The sequence below is a fragment of the Bombus terrestris genome, chromosome 17 (assembly GCF_910591885.1).
Source record: "Bombus terrestris chromosome 17, iyBomTerr1.2, whole genome shotgun sequence".
Lineage (NCBI taxonomy): Eukaryota > Metazoa > Arthropoda > Insecta > Hymenoptera > Apidae > Bombus > Bombus terrestris.
Genome location: NC_063285.1, coordinates 148770 through 155000, shown reverse-complemented (window position 1 = coordinate 155000; position 6231 = coordinate 148770). Strand labels below are relative to the sequence as shown.

The 6231-nt window shown below is 41.9% G+C and overlaps 1 long non-coding RNA gene across 3 annotated transcripts in view; it reads left to right on the top strand.

The window, feature by feature from the left end:
• Positions 1–5839: 5839 nt before the first annotated feature.
• LOC100648349 overlaps positions 5840–6231 on the top strand; it is a 48458-nt gene continuing 48066 nt past the window's right edge. For 2 of the 3 annotated variants that reach the window (XR_007226947.1, XR_007226946.1), the window contains exon 1: positions 5840–6169. This is a non-coding gene — a long non-coding RNA (uncharacterized LOC100648349). The remainder of the gene's footprint in view (positions 6170–6231) is intronic. The other variant, XR_007226948.1, reaches the window with a different exon arrangement.

Sequence of the window (6231 nt, the reverse complement as noted above, 5' to 3'; positions counted from 1 at the left end):
GTTACTGCCGCTTCGCTGCCGCTGTCCGACATTTCTGCCGGTGTGTCTAGCTCCGAAGTGCTGGCTGCCTCGTCCCTCGTTGCATTCGACTGGCTCCTGGCCAGGCTTCTCGTTCTCCTGCACGCGCTCTCCTCCTCTGGTGACTTTCTCATATATCTGATGATCTTGTCACCTTTCAAGAATTTTTCCTTGACGATTCGGGTCGCCTTTTCGCTGGGTGGTGTTTTTTCTTTGCTTGCCTGCGTCGGCATCTCGACTTCTTCGATGATCTCCACGATATCTTCGTCAAATTCCAGGTATCTTCTTGTGATTTTCTTGCACCCATTCTCCTTCTTGACAACTGTGGATGTTTTTTGGTCCCCGGTCGTGATTACCGAACGAGGGGAGGCTCTGGGATCGACCTTCCCCTCGCCGTTCGTCCAGTCGTTAGGTGACCATCGGGTCGAGCCTGAGACGCTACTCGAATCGCCGACGGGGCCTGGAGGCTCCGAAACCCCCTGAGCTGTAAGTTTATTTACCTTATAAAACTTATCCATATCCTTTTTTATATAAAAGGGAAATGTCCGTTGACGTAGCCGGTCGTCGTATAATCACACTGTATCCTTCCGAATGTATACAATTCAAATAAACTTGCCAATGTCGTCGTAAAATCGCCAATCGAATAAGTGATATCCGGATATTTGTAAAAATTCACCGTTGCCTGTGCTCTTCTTCTTCGCCTCGGTTAGTGAAAATCCACCGATTCCTGCTCGCTGACGATGCGCTGTCCGCGGAGGGTAAATATTTACCTCGCAAAGTCACTATCTCTATTCGTCGAGGAGAGTCTTAACTTGCATTAGCACGGCGGCGCTCTCTACCACTCCTTGGTTACCCAAGTAGCCCGCACGGCGGCGTTTCGGTCGCGCGACCCAAGATGGCTTCCACTCTGTCCCTAATCTCACTTTTCACACACAGCATTTTTTTTCGTTTCTCTCGCTTTTATTTCAGCGAGCTCCACTATTCCTTATATTCTCACTCGTTCCCCAGCACTAGAACTTCACTTTTATGCACTTTTTTCGCCCGAATTCTTTAATTAACCCGGATATTTCGGTTATGGACTACGGAGTGACGTGCACGTGTCCGTTCTGCTTGCCGCCATCTTGAATGTATGTGCCCTCATAATTTGGTGCTGGATCATCTGAAATAAAAAACTCGAAGTTCATTCGTTAGGTAACAGTTTTCCTCAGGTAACGCTAGGAGGGTTTTTCGAAATTTTAATTTTTTACTTTTTTGGAACACTTTGAAGGGAAAAACACGATCTTTTACGAAAAAAATCGGCTAATTCGGTATTTGTAAAATAAAAATAATCAACAAATTTGAAAAAACTCTCTAGCGTTACCTCGTAAATTATGTTCAGAAATAGTGTTCAAAATTGCAAAAGTATCGGTGCAGTAGTTTTGAAGTTATGAGGGGCATCGGCTTTGAAAACGTGAGTTGTGGGGAAAAGGCTTTAAAGTTTTGAACACTAAAAAATCTGGTATAAAACGTTCATAAGCGAATTTTATCGGCTTACCTCACACTGAATCATCAATGCCAGGTCCATAAAGGATGTTGCTATCATCCATGATGTCTAAAGCATTTTTTCGCTCCTGTCTACGACGAATCCTACCTTCTTTAGTTTGTTCTTCAGCTTACTGCTCTGCTCGGCTTATACGTATGGAGTCAGTTGATAGCACCCAGTCACAAGCACTTGATCCACTACTAATTGCCATGTCTTGCATGAAGGTTAGTAAAGCAAAAGAACCTTCATTGAAGACATTGGCTGCCACATATGCTGCAATTTCAATGATGACAGAGGTTCCACTCAAGTGCTTTGGCGAGATTTTCCAATTAAGTTAGTTCAAACTCTCATTATTGTTCTGCGTGAAGCCTCCGACACATCGCTCCAGGAGAGCATCTTTGCTCAGATCTTCATAGATAGGCTTGATGGCATTCAAAACATCCTCAGGAAGAGCACTGTACGTGTGTTTGAACGAATGTAATGCATTAGCATCTGTAGCTTTTTGTCATTCGCACCAGGAGTCCGCGTCGCTGGGGCATTTCTTACGCTGTGGATTCTCGTCCGTCGAACTGTAGTGAAAGAACGTTGCCCAGATAGCATTCTTCAGATTTTCCATGGAATCAGAGTAACGTCTAATAGCCAAACCATAGTATACCGCCACTTTATCAATCATTTTGGCCGTAAGCTCCCCTTTACCAGACAGACTCTTTCTTTTGATCTTCCTTCCAGCCTTAGTTTCAGTATCGACAACGATATTTTTGACTATTTCACGTAGACGAGTGCCCATTCTTTTTTGAACATGTCCTACACATTCTTTTTTCACTATTGAAAAATCATCAGCATAAGGTTTATAATTCACTAACCCGGAGTAAGCTTTAGAGTCATCGTCGCCGATATAGTTGCGATATCGTACACCATTCTTTACCGAGCCTTGAAACATGGTTTTCCATGCCACTCTTCGTATTCGGCAGAATTTAATTTATGTTCCCAAGTTTTACATTCATGGCAATATGAACTTTTGACGAAAATGTCAAGAACTTTACCTGTAAAGTAACCGATTAACGAGGTGACGCCGAATAAAGATGAGAAGCCTCTTTTTTTCTATGTTCCGTCGCTTGATTCAAGTAGGATTGTCTTTGGTAACGGGTGCTTTCCTCGGATAGAATTCCTATACAGTACCCGGGCCTCCTATTACCAGAGGGGTTGAGATTACGCCCAACCATCGTACAAGGCACTCAGTACCTTGCTCCCTGGATTATCTAAGCCTGGCAGGGGCTGTCGCTCGTCTCAGGTCGAACGGGGCACATTCTAAACCCTCCCGTCTCACCAGGACGGTTCCGAAGCAGGTGGGACGCTGCTCACCAGCCGAAGGCCATTCGGTGGAGCCATCACCTTAAATCGGCCAGCATCTTGGCCATCAACCACTACCACCATGAGTCCATACCCATTAATTGGCCGAACAGAGGGGTCGCTACTCCCTCCGGGCTGGAACTCGACCGCCCGTGGTACCAACCTTAGTCATTGGTGGGACTATCGTATGGATGTACGGCCATGTCACTACCGGCCAGCGACCTGCTAACCGAGCTCGGCAGTTAGGATAGCAGATAAAAAAAAATCGATTCGCTACTTCTCTTACAGTCGAGCAAATTTTTTTCATGTAATCATTGGTGTTGATAAAAACCTACTAGACAAATCCATCAAGCCCCTGAATTTTTCACAGCCAACTAATCCAAGGCCTAATACCCTCATCACGAAAACAAACCTATAATTAACTTCGAAAATACCAAAGTTTATTCTTACTCTAGACGGAACATTTGCAATCTGTTTACAGCATTCGCATGACACTTTGATGTTAAATCCAAGACCTTCTTTCTTAGTCGAATGAATATTTACTTTTCCATCACATTTCACATACTTCACTAGCGTAGAAATTGTTGAACAGACTAATAAAAAATCAATTATCCTATAATATTTTTCAAGATCCTCCGTAACTTGATCTTCAACGGTCACTTTTATTTTTTTAGCTGACGCGCTACTTATTGATATGCCTTCGTTTTTACGTTTTTGCGGAGGTACAATTTTTCTAGGACGATATAATCTCGAATCAGCTGATTGTCTATCAGATCTTGTAATCTTTTTACGCATTTTAGTAATAATTCAACACAAATCTTAATGAAAGCGGAGCCAAAATGATGCGAAAATAGGAACGCACGCATACGTCTGCTCGATAGAATATTTACTGCTACACTAAATTTTACACTCTGCACTGACAAAATATACAGTACAGGTATAAGGAGGTTTGTACTTAAGCCGAAATTTCTATAAATAGATCTGGGGGGTAAGGTTAGCGAAACATCTGCCAGGTAACAATAGCTCTCTCGGGTCGGGTAGGTATTAAAATTCTACATGTATAAAAATACTCGTAACTTCGTCAATTTTGCTCCAATCGACTTGAAATTTTGACACAATATTCTTAACCGGGAATCGAACCCGGGTCCCGAACGTTTGAAACCTAGAGCGCTAACCATTTCGCTATCGTGTCCGTTGCTTAGTGTCGTGTAGCGGTATTTGTTGTCGAGTGCCGCTACAGGTGTGTCTAAGGATACAGAATCATCGGATTCGTTAAGGAAAGTATTGGTTCGGAAAGTGAGGGAAATGGATGTCACTGTTAATTGGCTAAATTCTGAGTTGGTGGTTGGAAAGGGATGTTAACCACCCTTGAGAGAAAGTTACTAGCGCGGAGCGTCGTACCTGAGGAAAAGCAGATTTCCTGTGTTTTCCCGTAGCGGGTGGTATGTGTAGGAACTGTTGAAACAAAGACTATTTGTCCCTTTAGAGAACCTCAGCTACATAAATCCATGATTTATAGCGGGTCTTTAGGCTAGCTGAAAATATTCGGTGAAAATCTATCGACATCTGGCAATCATCTTGTTCGAAGGGTAGAGTCTTTGTGTAGCGAGCCACGGGACAGAAACCGTTGGGAAGTTGCTGTCGAGTGCCGCTACAATCTGAATGCCTTAAAAAACTTTTTAGAATAAAAAATGAAGTACACTGTAAAAGTTTTGAATTGTGGGGACAAATAAGTTTATATTTTTTCGGAAGTTTGTTTGTATTATTTATTGTATTCATTTTAATATATATGTCGGTGATGAAAGGACATCGAAACCTTCTCTTTGGATCTTGGAAAAATTCCTTCACACTATAATCTAGATTCTAATCATAGCCGTAATTAAGCAATTGTCGTCATTCAATCCTTCAATCGAAGACTGAACTTCGATTTCGATGATTTTTGCGTATGTCGTGCAAACCGATATTTTAAACAATTTTTTCCTATACGTATAAGAACTTGCTTAATTTCGGAGATATTCGCGAAAAACTACCGGTATCGCTTGAGTGAATTCCGCCCATAGTTGTGCGTCCGTGCAACATATGCGTCGGTTGATAGAGGATACAATATTTTGTTCATAATATATGTAGGTATGATAAACCGGGTGAGTATTTCGTGAGATTGAAATATTATTTAACTGCTAGGTAAAAAGAGACGTCCGCTGACTAAGCTCTCTTGTCTTCACTTAGCATTCGCTAGAAACATACACACATACACACATATGTACACATTCCTTTTGGTCTAAACCTACATGTCTCGCAAAAACTGTGCGTGGCCACCAGTCCAGCTCTTGTATGAGTAAGTCTGTGCTCTAAAGCCTAGACCAAAGTAATGCAAAAACTGCCTAGGCCGAGTTCACCGCCAAGCCACAAAAACGCGTGTGCTCGGCAAAAACTGAATAAGCTGATGAATCACCGATCAACGAAATAAACTCGATCATTACAAGCGACAATATACAGGAAATTTGTGTCGATTTTTCCCTAACAATAAATAATGTCAATGTTTGTGTACATTTATTATACATTATATTATTTATATAAATGTCGCTTATGGTGTACAATCACATATATTTGAATAATGTAGGAAATATTGCTCTTTTCTTCCCATATTTCAACTGTACGAACACTTTCGTGTTTAATTATACATACATGTATGTTAAATGTTATACATACTTTGCATGTATCATATTTAATGTATGATGTGTGTATAAAGATCTTGTTAAGACGGCTTGCTAAAATTGTACTTATATATCTATTTAATCAATCTTAAAGTACAAATATTATACGTTTAAATTCTTATATATTCGCGCCAGGTTGTGCGTAGGCACCATGTTGTACTGCTGAATTGTAGCCAATCAACGAGCAGTACTGTAAGCAATTCTAAATAACAGCGGTTCACCGACACGAGGCACCGCGCAGTCGTTCTGTGGATTCGTATGTCACGACCGGCACACTTCGAAACCAATGGGCTGCTGACGGAGATAAAGATGTGGCGGCAGTCGGTAACAATTTATATCGCCGAAGCGAAGTGCTTAATAAGCCATCAATATCCCAATGGTCCTTCCGCCGAATGTTCGAGAAGAAGGCGTGCGTAGCAACGGTCGTGAACGCCTAACAAACGCGTGGATAGTGGGGATATTGAGGGGTGATAAAGGAAAAAGAGTCGGATCCGATCGAAAGTCAAGTTGTAAGAGCTTCAGTCTTGGAAAGTCATGGCTGGAGTTCGGAAGTAAACTGTCGTTAGTGAGTAAACAAGGCGTTACCAAATAAATTCTCTCTTTTCTATTTTCATCTTCGATTTCACT